Source organism: Chelonoidis abingdonii, chromosome 9, assembly GCF_003597395.2.
Source record: "Chelonoidis abingdonii isolate Lonesome George chromosome 9, CheloAbing_2.0, whole genome shotgun sequence".
NCBI lineage: Eukaryota > Metazoa > Chordata > Testudines > Testudinidae > Chelonoidis > Chelonoidis abingdonii.
This window is the reverse complement of record NC_133777.1, coordinates 9,474,315-9,494,664: the sequence shown is the minus strand read 5'-3', so window position 1 is coordinate 9,494,664 and position 20,350 is coordinate 9,474,315. Positions and strand designations below refer to the sequence as shown.

General features: G+C 48.5%; 1 long non-coding RNA gene across 1 annotated transcript; it reads left to right on the top strand.

Moving 5' to 3' along the window:
• Nucleotides 1-663: 663 nt before the first annotated feature.
• Nucleotides 664-18,744, top strand: LOC142047301 (uncharacterized). The gene is made up of 3 exons (XR_012656489.1): nt 664-745; nt 10,932-11,074; nt 18,561-18,744. It is a non-coding gene; the product is annotated as an uncharacterized LOC142047301 (long non-coding RNA).
• The last annotated feature ends 1,606 nt before the right edge of the window (nt 18,745-20,350 follow it).

Below are 20,350 nucleotides of genomic sequence, written 5' to 3'. Positions count from 1 at the left end.
TTTATGTTGGGGTAGTTTTTTAGCCATTCACACTGAGGGTCTGGCGGGTGTAAACAGCAAGGAGATGGGTGAGGAGTGTATTCGTTTGATCCTGAGTGGGACTAGGAATAATGGGAAGAAACTGAACTATGGAAAATTTGGTGTGAAGTGCTGGATAAATTTCCAGACTGAGCTATTAGCCTGTGAAATGATCTCCCAGGAGACATGAAGAAAACCCTATCATCCGGGTCATTAAAAACTAAACTGCACAAAACAGCTAAGAATAGGGAGCAATCCTGCATTAGCTGCGGCAGGGACAGGACAGGAGGAGGAAGAACTGGGCACAACAATCCTGCGTATGAATTGTCTAACGCCTAGTTGACTGACATATGAGGACTCATTTATTAGTTCATGCAGGTGTTGCCCCATCATGGAAAGAAATTAGCGAGGTAAGGGTACTTTCAAAAGTAAGTAACGGTTAAAACAATTATTAATACTCAGGTTCAGTTGCTATGTCAAATTCTTCCCCATCAGGATGAGTGAGCAGCTTCCAGTCACCCCTGCTGTGCTTCTCCAAAGTAGCATGCCCAGGCATGCCCTGACCGGTAGCAAGCAGCACAGCTTGCTAATGTGATAACTATGCTGAAATAACTGCAGACCTACGAGGTTACATCACTCACCGATGAGGTCGCTCTTTGATCAATATGCACAGCGCTCTCTGCAGAAAGAGACGGCTACTTTAGTCACAGACACTGGAGATAGCAAGGTAAGGTGCAGATTCTGCCCTTAGTCAATGGATTTAGATTAGCTAAACTGCAACCAGATTCTGGCCCTAAAACACATTGTTGCCGACTCCTGTGATTTTTATTGGGAGGCTTGTGATATTTGGTGTGTTTCTTAAATCCCCAACTCCTGGGGTGAAGAGATTATGAGACAATTTCATCTTCCATTTTAAAAAAAAGTTTCTAGCCCTCCTGGTTGCAGAAAAAGCTTGTCACTGTGACCCTGTGACAAGTCCTTTGTCCACCCCTCTTCCTGGGGCCCGCTGGTTGCCCCAATAAAGCTCAGAGAGGCTTCTATTTTTGCAGCACCCGTGGCTTTATTTACACAGTGTTCTCCCACCACCACTGTTATACTATATACAGAGCTTGCAGGCCTGATAATCTCCTCTTCTAAACAGAGTCTGCCCTCAGCCTGGAGACTGACCTTCCCCTGGCCATTTCCCCCTTCTTCTGGCTGCCAGTCAGCCTTTATAGCCCTTGAACCCTCAGGCCCACAGGTGCAGCCAATTCCAAAGGCCAGGCACCAGACCTCTCGCCAGCCCTAATCTATTTTCCCTGATTGAGGCTGGCAGAGCAGGGGCTAATATAAGTGCCTTTGCACCAGCACCCTGCTACAGACTCAAGGTCGCCCTAATGGCTCAGAAGCCAGAAAACAGCAAACCTGTTTGTTTTTTTAAATCTCATGAGTTCCCAAGCCAGTTTCATGATTTTTTGAGGCCTGACTCATGATTTCAGAATGTTTGGGGGTACAATACAAATTCATCGAAGTGATGTAGTTGCTTTGGCTATGTTTTTTTGAACTATCTTGGGTGACTGTTAAGGGGAGCCCCAGTATCCTGAGCAGAGCTGTTATTAAAGGATTGCCTTCTTGAGATGTAGTTTCTCTTTGTGGAGGGGGGCAGAGAGTGAGCAAAGTACAAAAATGGATGGCCAGGGTACCATGATGCAGGGTAGCTAGAGAAATGTGCTTGAATTTCTAAAAATGTATGAGAGGTTGCGTTCAGTGGGCGCTCTGGCCCAGGACTATAAAATATTGAAAGCTCTGATCATAAAAAATCATTTGTTGTGCTTCACCAACCAGCTCGGAAATTTCCAGATAAAAATGCAAAAGTTCCATCCTTATGGAAACCAATTTGCAACCCGGTGTAAGGAGCAAGTGCTATCTAATCTCTGGCTGTCCAGGAATTTCTAGCATGCTCATCCTAGTGTCTCAGCACTCGTGCTGCTGTCTAGTGCATACACAATGTTTACACAGTAAAAAGAGGATGTTGTTAAACTATGCTTGTTGTCTACAGTGCTCGACCATGCAAGAGACTCAGGCCACGTCTATACGACGTGCCGTATCGGCGCGTTACAATCGATTGCTCGGGGATCGATATATCGCGTCTCATCTAGACGCGATATATCGATCCCTGAGCGTGCTTACATCGATTCCGGAACTCCACCAACCCCAACGGTGTTCCAGAATCGACATGGCGAGCCGCGCACATCGATCCCGCACGGTAAAGACGGGTGAGTAGATCGATTTTAGATAATCGATTTCAGCTACACTATTCTCGTAGCTGAAATTGCGTATCTAAAATCGATTTTTGTGCGTTGTGTAGACCTGGCCTCAGTGTTGATTCCCAACCCTAGCTTCTTGATCCGTGGGAATGGGTGTGGGCAGCATTTTGCATTGTCCCATAGCAATTTCCTCTCTGAATCACTGGGAACTGAAGGACATAATTCAGGTGACAGTGTGGAGAGAGGGACCTGTTAGACCCCTCCAGAGGCAGATAAAGATTTCCTTAAACTCAGACGATTGTGCCCGTACCAGGCTAGAAAAGAAATATCTATCACAATGTATTCATGACTGGTCACTATTTAAGGAGATGCTTCTTCCTCTTCATCGTCCTTCTCTCATCCCTCAGTGAGGCTTTGGAAATGCACTCCTTATTCTGGAATAAAAGCAATTTTTATTCTGGAATAGATTGTCTACCCAGGCAGCTATTCCAGTCCAATTCCCTAGGTAGGCATACCTAATATCTACCTACACGTGACTTTCCACAGCAGCACAAGTGAGAGTTAGTTTGGAATCCCACCCTCTTATCTCCTCAGTCCTTTCCCTTCACCTCCCGGATACTTCACTCACTGGTGGTGTTTGAATCCTCTTTCAGAAGGACTCCTCTTGCTGGGAAGATGCACAGTGCACTGTCAAGAAGCTCAGATCTAAACTGTGGCTGAAGCACAGATGACACTGTTAAGATGTAATCAGTGGCATTATAAAAGCGGCATCTCCACCCCGCCCCTGAATGGGTCTCTGGACTGCACTGGGTGCTGTGATTATAGGTGAGGCAAGGTTACGTGCTTGGAGGTTTGAGATGAGGAAGGCACATGTCATTCGGCAGTGCTAAATGCCTTCCAGATAGTCAAGGGACCACAAGCGGTTGGGCCCTTATTTCAATTTGCTCCTTTGTGGCAAAACCATTTTCCAGTTATAATTGAGTCAGAAAGAGAACAGCTGGATGACCTGCCCCTGGATGCGGTATTTGATCGCATGGAGAGTGTTCTAGCCTTTCTGTTTTTTATAAATTGCTGTGTGCTGTAATTCTCACTATAAACTATCATTCTTTCTCCTCACTGGGAAATTACAGAGTATAAAGGGGAAAATGCTCTTCTGAGTTGTCAGCACTTCAGGAGCAGAGCGATTACTGATTTAACAGAAATAGACTCTTGGTCGGGCAGAACAGCCTGTGGTATAGCTATGCAGAAGTGATGGGAACATGCAGACATGGTGGGCTTGGTCCTGGGGTCCACGAGAAAGAGGCGAGAAGTGAACGCCAACATTCAATCATTCCCTGAGAGTGAAACCCTCGGAGGAAGTTATACATCTCATGCTTGCCTGGGTAGTCTCTACAAGTTCAGGAGTGAGCAAGAGGCTCATTGGAAGGTGGGTTAGCGGGAAAGTGCTTCCCCATCTGGAAGGAAAGGAAAGGAGCATCTCACAGAATAGTCAAAGGTAGGGCAATCAACTAAAGTTACTTCATTATCAAGTCTAAAGTGTTGCTTTCTGCTATGGGAGATGGTTCTATGTTGCAATATGATCTTTTCAAAGGGAGAAGGGGAAACATTACTAACGTTGTTCCTCGTAGCTGAAGAGCAATGGGAAAACGGCCTCCAGAGCCTCTCTCACTGGTCATCCTCTAGACCATCCTCCCCTGGGCAGTGCAGGATTGTTCCCACAAAGCTCTGTTCTGTCTAGTATTCAGTGGCCCAAGTGGCGAGGATCCCACTGCCACAATGTCTGTAGTAGCTCATGAGCAAGATTACCAACCCCAGGACTGATGGTTAAGGAGCAGGGTGCAAACCCCAAACTGCTTGTGAGTTCTGTAATTAGTTTTCACCGACCGAGTAACAAATGTGAGCTCCTCAGGCACTATACAGCCTTACTATGGAGTCGCAGATAGGCCCCTCGGGCATTCCAATCTATCTTGCCACCCCAGCAAGCTTAACTCTGTGCTAGATGGTCACTTTACACTAAAGCTCACAGAATATTCAGGTTACCCCCAATTTCCAAGGCCCAGTCACTTACCCCAGGTCAATTTTCATCTTAGATCACACACCAAAGACAAGGCTTGTAGCCAATCATGTAATAAACTAACTAAAGGTTTATCAACTAGGAAAAGGAAATGAGAATTATTTACACGGTTAAAGCAGATAAACATACACCCACAAATGAGTTGTGGTCTTAGGTTTCAGAGGCTGATAGAGCTGCTGAAATATGCCAGTTCTGTATGTCCAATAGGGCTAACCCAAGTTTGTCCTGGAAATCTCTGGCTTATGTTTAGGAATCTTTTCACCTTTGAGTCCAAACAGCATAAAAAGATCTAATTCCTTCTGGTTGGGGATTTCCCCTCCCCAGCCCCCTAGAGTTCAAGGTGATGGGACGAGCACTTCTGTATGGAATCACCTCATGAGTGCGGGGTGGGGCGCAATCAACAAGGTCTTTGTGCCACAAAGACCCATTTGGGTTCAATAGGCCTTCCTGATCGGCAGGAGATAATGCTTCCAATAGAAATCCAGCGTTCGGTGACTTTTTTCCCATTTGGCAAGTTATAGAGTTTCAGAAAAAACATTTGACAGTTCTAGAGCACACACTTAAGTATTAAGTGGGATGCAGATATTATAACTAGGATTAATACATGCAGCGTCCTACAAGTCTTCTACAAAGTCTAAACACATTCTTATAACACTAATATGTATTTTAACTGTTCTGGCCCACAGGTGAGCCAGACTGGTTCAGTGTTCAGTGAGACCTGGGCCTGCACCTGGTCTGCTAGTGTCTCACTCACCTTTCCCTGGGGGAGGCTATTCCAGTGTTTGCTAGGATTGATTTACTGGTTGTATATTTGCTTTTCTCCCTTAGCTGTAGGGCCCTGCCAAATGCTTCACGGACCGTGAAATCTGGTGTCCCCCGTGAAATCTGATCTTTTATGTACTTTCATCCTACTGTACAGATTTCACAGGGGAGAGCAGCATTTCTCAAACTGGGAGTCCTAACCCAAAAGAGGGTAGTGGGGAGGGGGAATGTCACAAGGTTATTTTAGGGAGGTCATGGTATTGCCACTCTTACTTCTGTGCTATCTTCAGAGCAGGGTGGCCAGAGAGCAGCAGCTGCTGGTCGGGTGCCCAGCTCTGAGGGCAGCACCCTGCCAGCAGCAGCGCAGAAATAAGGATGGCAATACTGCAACCTGCCCTACAATAACCTTGTGACCTTCCCCCTTTTCGGTCAGTACCCATACAGTTACACCACCATTTAAATATCTGAAATAATGAAATTTACTATTTTTAAAACCCAGTGGCAGTGAAATTGACCAAAATAGACCATGATTTTGGTAAGGCCCTACTTATCTGACACCTCCCCAGTTTTGCAGGTTTTCAAAAATAATTGTCAATCTAGGAAGTTTGTTAGCCATTTCTCTTACACTGTACGATCTATCTCCTGGGCCCCTTTTGGGGTCCATCTGTGTTACAGCTGCAACTGTAATGTTATGGTCACCATAAATAATACGGTTCATTTAGTGTTCTCTCTGAACCCTTGAAGATCTATTTGGACATGTTCATGGAAGCTGCCTGCTGGGTGTACCTGGATTCTCAGAATGAATCAGCCTGTGCCCCTCGCACGGTGGTTTTTGCATTCACGCCTTCCTGCCATGCTGCTCGTCCATTTCTGAATCAGTGCAATGTGGGAAAATTGGGGCAAATATCCTATAGTGTACCCTGGGGTAGAGCACCCTGAGAAGGACAAAGAGCAGCACCAGCCACACATGAGGCAATGTGTCCGCGGCACAGTGAAATACGAGAGAGGAGGGAAGACCAGCCAAAATTATTGTAGAGACATGACTGAATACGGTTTCCTGTCCATATTGCAAAATAAGGTGCTGAACTGGCTAACGGCTGAACCATGCACCTGCCAAAGACTCTGGCGGGGGAGAGACACTGCTAGCTACCACAGTTACTAACTATGCTGTGTGTAGATGCAGTCAGACCATGCTGCTAACTGTTACAAACACAGGAGTGGTACTGGACCTTTGTCTGGAGTTCTGTCTGAAAGCTTGAAGGGTTATTTTGACGCATTAGTGGAAGCGGCCTGCTGGGTTTAACTGGGTTCAGACTGAATCACCCTGTGTCCACAAGCTAGAGAAATAATCCTTTATATCACAGTGCATCTAGTGGAGGTTCACACCCATCTTGCTATTCACTGGTGTCCCAAGGCTTTATTTCTTATTCAATAGGGAATGTAGTGGCACGCAGTCTGTAAAATTCCAATAACAATGGCATGGTCAGGAAAGTTAAGAAGCCACTTTTATAACAGCTTATGGAGCCAGGGAAGAAGACTTCTTCTGACTATTCAGGAATCCATAGCATCCTCTATAGCTAGAGACACTTAATCCCTCAAAGATATGACTTCAATTGCAAGCCACCTTCTCTAATAGCTAATGGTGCACTTAGACCCCTGAAACAGAGGCTTGTACTAACTTGGTGAGGTTCTCAGTACCGGGGTGAATGGCTCTCCAAGAGAACAGGAAACCAAGGTTCTATTTGTCCCTGGCCAAAGTCAATACCATACATGGTATGTTCCATAAAAGAGTGAAGTCACACCAGGAACCTGCAGTTTGTTTATTGTAAAACTGCTGACTCCCATGGCTGTCATCATTGATCTTTTGAACAAAAAAGGAATCAACTTTCTCTCTATTGATATAATGTTACTTCATGAAGGTTTGGTTACACCTCTGCCAGGTGAGATTAGTGGAAAGTCATGCCAGTGCACTAATTAATCAGTAATGGAGTTCGGGGAGTGCCATGTTTGCTCCTGGCCTATTGTGGCAATAGTGTGCTGTTGGTGTCACTCTTGCCGTAGCAGCAGAAGGTAAGTTCTTTGGGCCAGGGACTATCTTCATATGTGTGTGGCAAGTGCCTACCCCATTGTTGGTGTTCTATAATACAAATAGGAATACAGCCTGTAGCAAGGCGGTGTGGCTCCCCTCCTCCACAGGGAGGGTTGAGCCCCGTCAATCTTCCCCCAGGGCGGAACTTCCGGGCGGAAGCCCCGCCCCTCAAAGGGTCAGGCTGTCATAAGTAGATAGGTAATGGTTAATTTTCTTTTACCTGTAAAGGGGGAACAAAGGGGGAACCAAACACCTGACCAGAGGACCAATCAGAGACCTGGATTTTTTTTAAAGTCTGGGAGGGAACTGGAAACTCGGGTCTTTTGGTTTTCCCTCGGGCGGTGAGTAAACAAGCTTCTTCCTAAACTCCATCTTTTCAAAAATTCTACTATAAAGTGTGAGTAACAAAAGGAACCAAGAAGTTAACGCGTGCTGTGCTTTGATTTGGTATTTAATGATGGGTGTTGATTTGCTGGAATGGTTTAATTGGGCTATCTTTAAACAGACATGTTTATTCCTATTTTCTTATATAGCCATATCCCTCGTATTAATTTCTTAATGCAGAGTGTAGTATATGTTAAGTTCCTTTCTTTTTTTTATATTAAGTTTTCTTTTTAAAACTGTGTGGGAGTTTTCAATTTTCCTAAGGTGAGGCAAAGGGGGAGAGAAAATTTCTGTGCCCGGGAGTTCTGTTACATCTGTGACAGGCTGGGGGGAGGGAAAAGCCCATGCTCTTGGTTCCTTCCTATTGTCCAGGGCGGGAAAAAGTTACGGGAAGAAAGCGAGCGAGAATCAGCTCTGTTCACCTGGCGCTTATAGCGTGGCTCTTTGGCAGAGACGCGGAGACTTCTTGTTTGTAATGTAAAGAATTGCAATCAATCCCTAGCTTGCTCGGAGCGGAACAATGGATGAGACGAGGGAGAAGGAGGGGAGATCCTTCTTTGCCGGAGCATCACTTTCTGGTTTGGGGGGTCCTCAGGGAAAGGTGGGGTGACTCGGGGTGACCAGGACCCTAAAAGCTGGTTGGCAGCGCAACCAAAGATCCAAGCTGGTAGTAATGAGCTGGGGAGTTCATTGTAAGCACCCAGTTGTGAACGCTGGTTCAGTATTGGGGACAGGAATTTATCGCACCAACGAGGCGGGATCCGGAAGTATAAAGGCGGGCGCTAGCCTTCGTTTGCAGCTCAGCTGCCCGCACAGAGCAGACGTGCGGCTGACCTCGTCGCTGGAGGCTTGTGAGCTCAGAGGACACGGTACATGCGGACTTGCCGGAGCCAACCGCAGCAATACGACCGCCGAGCTGCCGGAGCTACCCCGCAGCAGCTACGATGGGAGGCAACCGGAACTACACCGCTGTCCTGAACCAGATCGGGACTACCAGAGCTGCGCAGCCCTTATCACGGCCCGGAGGGAACCTGGACCAGCTGGCCCAGCTCCCGGAGACGCTCTGGATTCTACCCACCTAGCCCAGACTGGAGGAGCCATGGGGGTGAACGACCCTGCGGACCAGTGGAAAGTGAAGGAGATTTGGACAGTAGCCTGGGGGCGGCTGACTTAGTCGGCTGCAGAAGGCCCGAGCCTAATGACCGTTGGTGTACGTCCGGATCCCCATGATCGCTCGTCAGTGTGTTCAGTACCGGATACCCCCTGATGCCACTAGCGGCGAACCGCTGCTCTAGGGCCCCGGCTTGGAAGCAGGAGTTGGGGTGGGCCTGCACGTTGCCACCCTGCCACCGTCACGCCGGGTGGCAGAAACCCCCCTTTCGCACCGCCGCATTGGACTCTGCGAATTGCTCTGCCCTGCCCAAAAGGGCCCGAGCTTATTTGAACTGTTTGTTTGGTCCCCCGCCCAAGAACCAAGGCTGGAGCGCCCATTGACTCTGTTACTGCTCTGCCCTGCCCCAAAAGGGCCAGAGCCTATTGAAGTGGGTGTGGTGCCCCGCCTGAGCCAAGGGCTGGGCCCCTATTGACTCTGTTACTGCTCTGCCCTGCCCCAAAAGGGCCGGAGCCTATTGAACTGTGTTTGGTGCCCTGCCTGAGCCAAGGGCTGGGCCCCTATTGACTCTGTCACTGCTCTGCCCTGCTCCAAAGCGGCCAGAGCTACCCAAGCTCATAGAGCTACCAAGCTCATACAGTGTTTGGTGCCCGCCTGCGTCAAAGGCCGGACCCCTACTGACTTTGCCTGTGCTCGGTCCGCTCCACAGGGACCGAATGTTCCCCGGACGGTGGACTGCGGATCCTAAGGACCGGAGCCAGAGAGAACAGAACGAGGCCGGTGTGGCTCCCCTCCTCCACAGGGAGGGTTGAGCCCCGGCAACCCTCGCTACACAGCCCTATCCCAGATGGGCTTTCATTTAAAATGCTGATCCTCCCCCTTCCCTCCACATCTGGTCCCTCTCATCAGCAGATGAGGTCCCTACTTCCCTTCATAAATATGGAGCTGGCAAACCATCTCAGCAATACCTTCTGGGAACCAAGGCTCCCTCAACCCTCCACACACCCTCTAAATATGAAGGGCGATGTTCTGGTCTTTTCTGGTTTACACACCATTAATTGCAATGGACTTGCACAGGATGTATGTTAGAACAGGATTCAAAACCTGGCCAGTTTTTTACCTAGACAAGGGACTGATACACCCCAAGTCAGGTAACCACAGAGTCTGGATAACCTACCCTTATGCTATGAGAAATAAAATATTTCCCTCTTTAGGTGCCAGATAGCTGGTTTTCTTAATATTTCATGGTATGACCGAGTGAAAAATCTGACCCTTGGTAAAGAGTCAGTCTTTGGATATGGTGCTATGAGAGGGTCTCGGTGGATTCCAAGGGATCTCTTCCCTTTAGTAAGGGGTTTTCTAACACCCACATTTGAAGAAATCCCTCCACCTTGGAAGCTCAGTCTGGTGCCATCTTGTTCTGTCAGTTTTTTTCATTTGAGGCGGCATTTTTGGTCATGATTCTCTGAGCCAGGAAGCTAGGACAAGTCGCATGCTTTCTCTGGCAGATTCTCATTCATCGCCAGTTACCCTCCCCACGTAGACTTGAGTGCTGTGCCCAGTTCCATCCCAAAGAAGAATCCTGGCTTTCGCCTTCATCCAGAGAGCACCTCTCCCTTCCTTCTGCCCCAGCCCCCTATGGAAGAAGGAAAGATCCTACACTCACTCAGTGTGATCCAACCTGGAAATATAAAGGAAAAGACAAACAGCTCTTCCATGAACTGATCACCCTTGTGGCTGTTTTGGAGCAGCATATAAAGTCCCCTTTCTCAGAAGGAAATGAAACTCTGAGAAGGGATCCCTGTCCCCACGATCAGCGAAATTCCAATAGAGTTGAAGGAGCAGCCACTGGAAGTCCTTTGCTAAGGGCTGGTTCAGGGATCTGGCTTTCGTCTTCTGAATGGGGCTAGAGCAGGGGTTCTCAAACTGGGGGTTGGGAGCTGTCAACCTCTACCCCAAACCCCACTTTGCCTCCAGCATTTATAATGGAGTTAAACATATTTAAAAGTGTTTTTAATTTATAAGGGAGGTTGCACTCCGAGGCTTGCTATGTGAAAGGGGTCGCCAGGACAAAGTTTGAGAACCACTGTGCTAGACAGAGCCCATTGTTAGGGTTACTGCAGCTAATTGCTGCAGGAAAGTGATTTTCTCCCAAATGGTACAAAGGGTTGCTGTGTGAGCTGCTCCGATGACGTGCCCGGTTGTTGTTATTCTGTATTACTGATGCATGTTAACCATTTCTATTAGTTTGATCACTCTAGAGAAGTTGGTGTCCTATGTGTGACAGCAGCAGTGACACCTTCTGGTGAGAGACTCTTCTGTCTTCCGAGCTGTCCCACAGCCAGTGGACCTGTTAGCATGGATCATTGGAGCTGAAGCCCATTTTGCAGGTAGGGAAACATTTCTTTGTATGGCAGGTGCTACACTGACCTAAATCCTAAATTTTGTCTGGTGCCCCATCTCTTCCTTACCTTCTGTCTGGGCCAGTCCACGCTCCTTCCTTGGGGAAACTGGCTTTGCCATCAGCTGCTCTCCTGTGATTTAGAGAGGAAGGGGATGAAAACTGGAAATATGGGCAGGGTTCCCAGCAGTCATTAGTAGAGGTTATTGGAAAATCAAAGGGTTTGTGTGTAGGAGATGGAGTGCAGCCAGCCCTTATATGGGATATTCACTACGCTTTTACAGAGCTGTGCTCTCTCAAATGGCTTGTTCTTCAAAACTGAGCACTGGCTAATTCACCTCCCTCCCCATAACTGTGGTCTCGAGTCTCCTTTCTGTATTAAGCTGGATATAATTGCTCTGGGCTTTGGAAGAGGCGGCATTATATGAAAAGTGGGAAGGGTGGCTAAAGGTATCACATAATCAGCACTTTTGCGGAGCTTGTGAGATGAGAAAAATAAAAGAACCAGATATTTGAAGGGCGGAAAAGGACGCGTAAAGTTAAAGAGCCAGAGTTTCTGGCCCCAAACACTCAGTGCCAGCCCTGATCTTCAGAGAGCTGGAAATTCGCTGCAGCCTCGGGATTTGGAAATCAGGCAGGCTCCCCCAGTAAACCGACTGGCTGATTAGCAAATAAATCACCGTGCACGTTATGGCAGCGAGAAGCTGCAGCTGCCTGTGATCTTGTCCCACCAGAACCAACATTACTTCATCCCTCTTTTGTGTGGGCTTTAGCTAGAGAGCTTCTGCGGTTTCAAAAAGACAGGCACTGGATGTGTCTGATGGTGCGAAAATAAGAGCTTGGGCACAATACTGTAGCCACCCCCAACATCCCTACTAACTTAGCTCTCTGGGGTAGGTCTACACTGCAGCTGGGAGTGTGCGTCCCAGCCTGGGTCGAGAGACTCGTGCTAACAGGGCTGAAGCTGGGACAACAAAAAAGAAAAACAAACGTGGGTGTGACGGTCAAAAAGAGAGAACCTAAAGGAGACACTGAGCAGTGAACCCTGGACAGAGCCGGTGTCAAGGGAGCCAGCGGATGGCCCCCAGAGGAACTCCACCCGGATGTGTGAATGGAGGGAGGACTGGAAATAGGCTCCACTGTCGCAGAGAGTGGAAGGCAGATACGTCGGCACTAGAATGGTGAAGACCCTGTTCCTTAGGAGCTGAAAAAGGAAACTAGAGAGGCCTGTGGCCAGTTATGTGCTGCCAGTGACCTTTAAAAACCCCTCTTCCGTTGTGAGAGGGGAGGGGAGAGACAGGCTAGAGCAGGGGTAGTGGCAGCGGGAAGGACAGGCTTCCCCTGGGTGGAAAGCTGTCTCCCCTCCCTATGGGGAAAGAAATGAGATCACAGCTGCTTGGGGAAACCTTGGCAAGTAGGAGCCAGTGTGGGAGGGTAACACCCTGAAAGAGGGGCCAAGGGGAAGTATTTCTGTTCGCGTTGTGAATTTGGAGGTTTTGTTCTTTTTTTTTTTTTTTTCCCTGAAGGAGAACTTTCTGGGCCAACCCTGAGGCCCACCATGTAAATAAGGGAAAATAAACCCCGAGCAAAGAGAAACTTTCTGGCATCACCAGATTGGTTTACTCCAGGCCCCCTACCACCCAAGGGAGAAACGCTGAGGCCGACGAGGCAAAGGAAGTGCCTTGCTATGATTCACAAGAGAACTAGACCCGCCAGACAAAACAAATTGCCTTCTGCAACCACAGGCGCAGAGTGAATGGGAAGTTGTGACCATCTCTGGGATACAGGACAGAAATCCAGCTGGAAAGCCCTTTGCTGACAGCAGGTGGCTCTGAACAGAAGTGCCACTTGCTAGATTTGCCTAATGGCCTTTTGGGCCCTGTGAGTTTCTTAACATCCAATGAGCTTCCTTTCAGAATCTCACTCTTGTCAGGTCCTCCCAAGGCCCTGGGAAGGAGCAGATAAGTCACCAAAACCATCAGCATCTAAACCATATAGTGGCTTGGAAGAAGCACTGTAGTTATCTGTCCTGCTCAGCATGGTTCCGCCTGTCTTACTGGCCCATGCTGTGCTGGAGGGGGCCTGCTCTGCCATGGACAGCACTCTTGTGTTTAAGGTAATAGTCTTGGAGAGTCCAGATGCAAACTGGAAAACCAGATCTGTTCAGAGAGGTTAATTCAACCATGCAAGCAAGAGGGAGTCTGCTCACGGCTATAGAAAGAACTCCCCTTACTCCCCATCTAGGATACTGAGTGAAAGGACAATCAACCACAGGAAAAGAAGCATTATATCATCAAGATAAACTCCCATAGCCTGGCATGTGATCCTGAAGCGAGGACTCTGTTAAAAAATTAGCTCCTGAGACCTGATACAATCTTTGGTGATGTCACCTTCTGGCCCCAAAATAGTTCTATTGAGAGGCCATTACATATCTCTCACGCACTGTGAGGATCCCAGTCTGACAGCAGCACACCGGATAGAGATGATCCCTTAGTCCAATTTTTCTTTGCAGAGAGGCTGAAACAGTAGCTCTGAGGGGTGACTCCACTCTTCACTTTAGTGGTCACTAATTCAGGTGCCAATAACGATACTTTAAATGTTAACTATTATTATTAACTATAGCACTGCCTGTCATTATGTATCACAATCACTGCAGGTCGGAAAGGAATGGGAGCATCATACTGAAGAGTTGCCCAGTCTTCTCATTTTGCAGAGGCCTTTCACATCACATGCTGGGATTGAAGAGGGGTGCAGTTGGTTTCTGTTATCTGAAGAGGCAGTTGTAATGAGGGAACTCACCATGGGGCACCTTCTTATTGCTGTGTGTGGGGATTAGTGCCTTCGAGGTCAGGTGCCCCTCCTTTCTGACAGATGCGCGCACCATGTCCCTTCTCGCTCCCCAGGGCTAAGAGTGCTCCCTCTTCAAGCCTCAGCCCTCTGGCAAGTTACTGTTTAGCCCTGCCCTTCTGGAGCATCAAATTCCCATTGGATTGGCTGTCCACATGCTGTTCCAGGCAGTCATCTGGTTCAAGACCAAGTCCTGTGCCACTTTCCCAGTAGCTGGTAGGGGAACCTGGGCCCATGCACTATTCCGGGTTCCAGCCCAGGGACCCTATGTCCAGCAATAGTGATTTACTCCCAGACCTTGTTGCTATTTCCCTGGAGTCCCTCCTATGTCCCTTCTCTATCTTCTGCCCTCTCCTCCTGGGTTTAACAGCCCAAACTCCTTCCTCCCAGGGAGTAACTGTAGACTACTTCCCCTGCAGCCCTCTTCCATTCTCAGCTTCATCCCTTTATACAGGCCCAACCTGCTCCTTCCCGGGTGAACTTCCTCTTCCATTAGGCTTTATTGCTCTCTGACTCGTCGCCAGATGCAACATGCAAGGTTAATTGACATAATTGAACCTGCTTTGCTTGGTGTGGGGGTGGACACCCCATCACAGGGGTTTGGGAGACACTGCCTTAGGCCATGTAGATTACAAAGTTTGGTTGACAGAAGCTACATCTACATGCAGCTGCCGGCTTTTGTACATCGCTTGGGCACATGCAGGGATGGCTCTAGGCATTTTGCCGCCCCAAGCACGGCAGGCAGGCTGCCTTCAGCAGCTTGCCTGTGGAGGGTCTGCTAATCCCGCGGCTTTGGGGACCTCCGAAGCCATGGGACTAGCAGACCCTCCGCAGGCACGTCTGCAGGAAGTCCTCCGAAGCTGCGGAACAAGCGGACCCTCCGCAGGGAAGTCGCTGAAGGCAGCCTGCCTGCCGCCCTCGCGGCACCGGCAGAGCACCCCCCGTGGCTTGTCTCCCCAAGCACGCGCTTGGCGTGTTGGAGCCTGGAGCCGCCCCTGGGGACATGCACACTTTGTTGCCTGTGTTGGCACTGTGTGTCCTCACCACGAGTGGTTGTGTTGATGGAAAATGCTGTGCACGATGGGAGTGGGTATCCCAATGTGGCCTGTGTCACCATCTGGTGCAGTCACTTGTGGGACATTTTCACAGTGTTCTGTGGCATAACAGAATTCACCCAGGGATTTCTGGGAACTAGGAGTGAAATTCCTACAATGCCACCTTCTCCATCCTATAATGCTCATTCCATCTCATAACTCATGTGCCATTTAAAAAAAAGTCCACAGTCCCTTGCACTGCTTTTGGTCTCTCCACCATCTCTCTGGAAGAAGCACGGACCCAACAGAGCTCAGCACAATTCTAATGACTGTTGCTAATACAGAACACACAATTGTACTGTATTTGTGGAACATCAGTGAATATTACTAGAACAGGTTGTGTGAGGAGGAAGGAGAGAAGATGTTCAACAACGATGAGCATAGGACTTTTTCAAAAGCTGAAAACAGGGACATTCTTCCCTGACCAGCACATTTCTATTGGCCCTGTTGAAATGCCAGAAATTGTTATGGGAAACCCAGCCTACCCCTTGCTCATGCCGCCTTGACAGCACTCAGGAAAGATTCAGCTACAGCTCAGCAGGTGGAAGACAACTATTGGATGTGCTTTTGATAGATTCAAAGGTCACTGGTAATGTTTACTGACTAGATTAGATCTCAGTGAGGCAACTATTCCTGTTGTTAGAGCTGTGTGTTGTGTACTACATAATATCTGTGAGGTAAAGAGGGAAAGGCTACCAGCAGGGGGGAGGTTTGAAGTGGACTGACTATTTGCTGCATTTGAACAGCTGGACACAAGGACTATTAGAACTGCAAACTGTGGAGCTATAAAGGTCTTTTAACAGTCAGCCAAAGCAGTGCTGGGTGATGCTTTTATGAACTAGTGAGCCTTGGTGTGTACAGAGCTTACATACGGGTTGGTTATTGACTCCTGGTATGAATTTTGTAAAGTGGTATTTATGGTTATTGTGAACTAATAAACGAATTCCGAGTTTCCAAAAATATAACTTTATTGTGTGCAAAGAAACGGGAGACAACATTAAAGAGCAAATACACAAGTTAAACCCATTTTAGCAGCACTGTAAGAGGGTGACCCATACTTGGAAAACCCAAATAAATGATAAACATGCATATTAAAAACATATTACAGGGGTTCATTCATGTTACAAAACATGTAGCACATTGTGTCTGGGGCTGATCCTGCAGTTATCACAAGTCACTATGGGTGTGGTTATGGTTCTCCTCTTTTCCCCAGGTGTGCAGTGGCCACGAGGGTAAGGGTTCATGTCCTGCTGCCACCTGATGTGTTGGGGGTTATAGGGAGCAATGACCATGGTATTTCCTAGGAACTGTAAAGGCTGCTGTGCCAGGAGTATAACGAAGTGGGACTGTTCTTTATGTTTCATCTGAATACTGTGTGGGTGCCTCAGTTTCCCCTATGCATTTCTTAAGTCTCTAGGTGGTGGAATAAAGGTCAGTGTGCATAAATCACTGACACTCTGTCTTCCTGGCATCTAATGGCCAGGCTCTTCCCCCCTGCAAGGTGATAGCTAAAGGTGTGGGAGAACAAAGAGGTCAGATGACCTCCCGGCCCGTGAAAGGAACTCAGCAGAGAAGGCAGGGCTAGCGGGGGTTTCAGTTTGGGGCTGACTGGGGACGAGGAGTGAGTGCAGACAGGGTGGTCTGCCTTGCTGGGCCCCAGAATGGACCCGGCTAAGGGGTCCCATTCTCTGTACCAACAAGCTCTGTTTTAGACTGTGTTCCTGTCATCTAATAAAACTCTGTTTTACTGGCTGGCTAAAAGTCATGTCTGACTGCAACGCAAAGTGGGGGTGCAGGACCCTGTGGCTTCCCCAGGACTCTGCGGTTTCCCCAGGACCCTGCCTGGGTGGACTCGCTGTGGGAAGCGCACGGAGGGGCAAAAAATGCTGAATGCTCCAAGGAAAGACCCAGGAGGTGAAGCTGTGTGAGCTTCTTGCCCTAAAAACAGTCTGCTCCAAGGGAGAGGAGACTCCCCAAAGTCCTGCCTGGCTTTGTGGGGAGCAGTTCCAGAGCATCACCCAGAAACTCCGTGACCAAAGCCGTAATGTCCTGCTGTGCTTCCTGCTGCTCCTCTCTGTCCTTTTGCCTCTCCTCCCATAACAGATTTCTCCATTCCTATCCTGCCCCCTGCTCTCAGCCACTTGCCCCCCTCTAATCCATGTGTTCACTTTCAGCAGCTGCAGAGGACTGAAGGATCTCGCCGAATGTATCCTTTCTGGTCTGCTTCTTTCTTCTTCTGACCAGGTCAGACATTCAGCAGGCATGGAGGGGACACCTTTAAAGGCTACCATGCCACAGGCTGCTGATTAAAACAGACAGGTCCGGCATTAGATTTACAGTCACAACAGAAAGGGAAAGATAAGTCTCAACACTTCCTTTCATTATTTCCATGAACATCTTTCCTAAGAAGTGGTAATTGTCATTTTAGCTTTGGAGCACTTCATTACAGCACCATTCTGCAGCACAAGCCATGGTGAGTACGGCCTAGTCAGGAACTGGGAGCGGGGCAAAGGGCTGTTGCATGGAAGAATTAACAACTGGGTGTCTCTGGGTGTGAGTAGAAGGAAAGTGCAGTGAATATTGCCAATATTTTCACCGGCAGTGGTGCTTTGGGCTGATGTCTTACTCCTGAGGGTGACAAAGTCACAGAGAACCCAGCTGCTACTGATGTTCAAAAGCTGGCCAGGACTGTTTACTGTAATGGTGTCAGCACAAGTAGTCGCAGAGTGGCATGGGACAGTCTCCTATCACAGAGAAAGAAACAAGGCCCCCCTCCCTAGAAATGTTCAGGAAAGGATTGCAGAGTATATCTCTGAATGTTTCATCGAGACTGCTCAACAGGATAAAAGGGACATTCCTGTTCACATAAACAGCGTACTCCACTTGGCCCCCGCCTAGCCCAACAAGCCAAAAAATGGAAGAGCTGATGTTGTCTCCACTTCTTTCTTTTCCCTCTGTCCAAGCACAGGACACTGATCTTATGCAGACTGTGTAATCTGAACAGCCAGAATAATCTGTATAAATTTATTTTCTAACATTTCACAAGGAAAGTGAGCAATCAAGTCAATGTCTTTGTTCTCTAAACACGCAGAGGGGATGGGTGCCATGTTTAAGTGGGGAAGAAGGGGCAGGGAGGGAGAGAGAGAGAGAAGACTTGGGGCAATTAATAGATTAAAAAAACACTTCTAAGGAAGAATGCCTGTACACAGGGCTGGTCTACACTACGGGGGAAAATTGATCTTAGATATGCAACTTCAGCTACGTGAATAACATAGCTGAAGTCGAAGTATCTAAGATCAAATTACTCACCGTCCTCATGGCATGGGATCGATGTCCGCGGCTCCCCCTGTCGATTCCGCAATTCTGCTAGGCTTGGTGGAGTTCCGGAATCGATATAAGCGCGTTCGGGGATCGATACATCGCGTCTAGATGAGATGCAATATATCAATCCCCGAGCAATTGATTGCTACCCGCCAATACGGCGGGTAGTGAAGACGTAGCCACACTTACCTGAGCTCCCTTCCCCTTCATCAGCAGGTTCATCTGCACTTGCCTTGTGGGACTGGCTTGACTCCGGTGAAGGTTCCTGGCTGGCTTCATGGTTTGTGTCTCCCACCGTTTCCCCCACTCCCCCATCCACCTCCTCCTCCTCCTCATTGTGCACTTGCAGGGGTCTCCTGGTCAAGTTCTCCCTAAATGTCCACAGTCAGACATGGGGTGCTAGTAGGGTACCTAGGCATATAGTTCACTGGAGAAGTGGCAGATCTGCCAAAGTTTCTTTGCTTTCACCCTCCACTGCTGTCCATCCCTGTCCTGCCCCAGTTTCAGCATCCCTTGTGCCAGCTGCAGGTAGATATCTATATTTCTTTGGCTGATCCTTAGCTCCTCGCCACAGGATAAGGAGATCCATGAGTTCTCGCCTGCTCCAGGCAGGAGCACATCTAGTAGCTCCATGTGTGGAGCTGGCATGGTCAGATGCTTGCAAAAGTGGGCTAGTAGTTGTGTTCAGGGCTTAAATTAAGCTGGAGCTCGGTAAACCCCTCTGGAGTTTTATTAGCATGGGGGGGGGGGCCTCTGGGGAATAATCTATGAGAATTTAAGCCCTAGTTGTGTTCGTCAAAGTGGGCCCGCAGGAAAAGATATTTCAAAAACAGGCTGGGGGAGGGGAGGATAGAAAAGAGGGAGAGGCGGTTTTTAAGGTCAGGCTTGACAAACCCCTAGCTAGGATGATTTACTTGGGGTTTGGTCCTGCTCTGAGCAGGGGGTTGGACTAGATGACCTCCTGGGGTCCCTTCCAACCCTCATAGTCTATGATTCTGTGACTTCCAATGTCTGTGACCCCTGGCCAGCGCAGTTCAAAATTGTGACTGAAGCAACCACTGTTGCAGGGACAGAGGCATTGTGGGAGAGCTGCTGGAGGACTATGAGGGTCGATGCTGGTAATGCAGCATCTACACTTGCCCTGTCTCAATGGAAGTAGGTTGAGTGTGGCTCTGCCTTGTTCAGGGAGGTGGTGTTACTACGTCACCGTAATGGGGAACCTGTAGCAGTGGGAGACAAATTTTGCAGTCACATGCAAAAACTAGGTCAAACAAGTCATCTTAGGTCCACCTAACTCTGTAGTGTAGCCCAGGCCCTAGTCTGTGTCTGTCTGACCAAGGAATCTGAGCTGAGCCAGCTGCAGAGACCCATTTATCAGTTCCTCTTCTCTGTGGTGAAGAGTGTTACATTGTCTCAGCAGGTTCTGCACAAGACGTCCAGACAACAATCTAAAGCAGTGGCTCTCCGACTTTTGTACTGGTGACCCCTTTCACATAACAAACCTCTGAGCGTGACCCCCCCCCCCCCATTATAAATTAAAAACACTTTTTAATATATTTAACGCCATTACAAATGCTGGAGGCAAAGCGGGGTTTTGGGTGGAGGCTGACAGCCTGCGACCCCCCAAAGGGTCCCGACCCCCAGTTTGAGAACCCCTGGTCTAAAGCAGTGGTTCTAAACCTGCGGCCTGCCAGCGGCCAAGTCAGAACACAGCTGTGGCCCATGTGACATCCTCAGGGCCGTACAGGTGGTATACATATATTGTGCGGTTGTAGTCCACGTAACACATACACAGCTGCATATGTAGCCCACAATGGTAAAATAGGTTGAGAACCACAGGTTTAAAGACACAGGGTTGTAGCAAAATAAAACAAGAAAAGAGAGTGCATATGTCACAAGGAGAAAAATAGTCTGCTTCACCCATCTAGCCTGGAACGCTTTGGCTGGGTGCTATTTGGGGAGTTTCTGTATAGCACATCCTCTCATCCTGTTCTCCTCTAACC